We start from the raw sequence: 507 nt of genomic DNA, 5'->3' as shown, positions 1-507 counted from the left end.
CAAGTGGTCATAATAATCTGGCCAATCAGTGTATGTATATATATATATATATAATGTATGTAGTCCAATGTATTGCTCTCATGCAACCAGAAACCCTTTATGTTTTCATTACAGACCTTATTTTAGATCCAATGATGTCATCACTGGGTTCCTGCGCTTCTCTATGCAGGGCTGGTGGGAGGAGCCATCAGAAAACATCACAGCACCTTGCCTCAGTATTCCCCTTAAGAGGCCTCAGCCCTGGTGCAAGCGGTGGGTGGACCGTTTTGAGGAGTTATGCAAATATCATTTGCATGCAGACCGCACTATGTAATGCTGAAATCCACTGAATGAAAGGGGCGGGGCCATGGATAGTCAGGCTGGTAGGAAAGTACTAGATGATACTGGACGTCCTCCAGCCTGGAAATGAGGCGGGCTCCATCTGATTTGCTGCAGCCTGTAATGCACATTGTGTGGAGCTCCCAGTGCTCTGTGTTGGGGTCTGATTGGACGGGTGACCCCCCCCCC

The sequence above is a fragment of the Nanorana parkeri genome, unplaced genomic scaffold (assembly GCF_000935625.1).
Source record: "Nanorana parkeri isolate BGI_ZX_2015 unplaced genomic scaffold, ASM93562v1 scaffold1453, whole genome shotgun sequence".
Lineage (NCBI taxonomy): Eukaryota > Metazoa > Chordata > Amphibia > Anura > Dicroglossidae > Nanorana > Nanorana parkeri.
Note: the sequence above shows the minus strand (reverse complement) of the source record.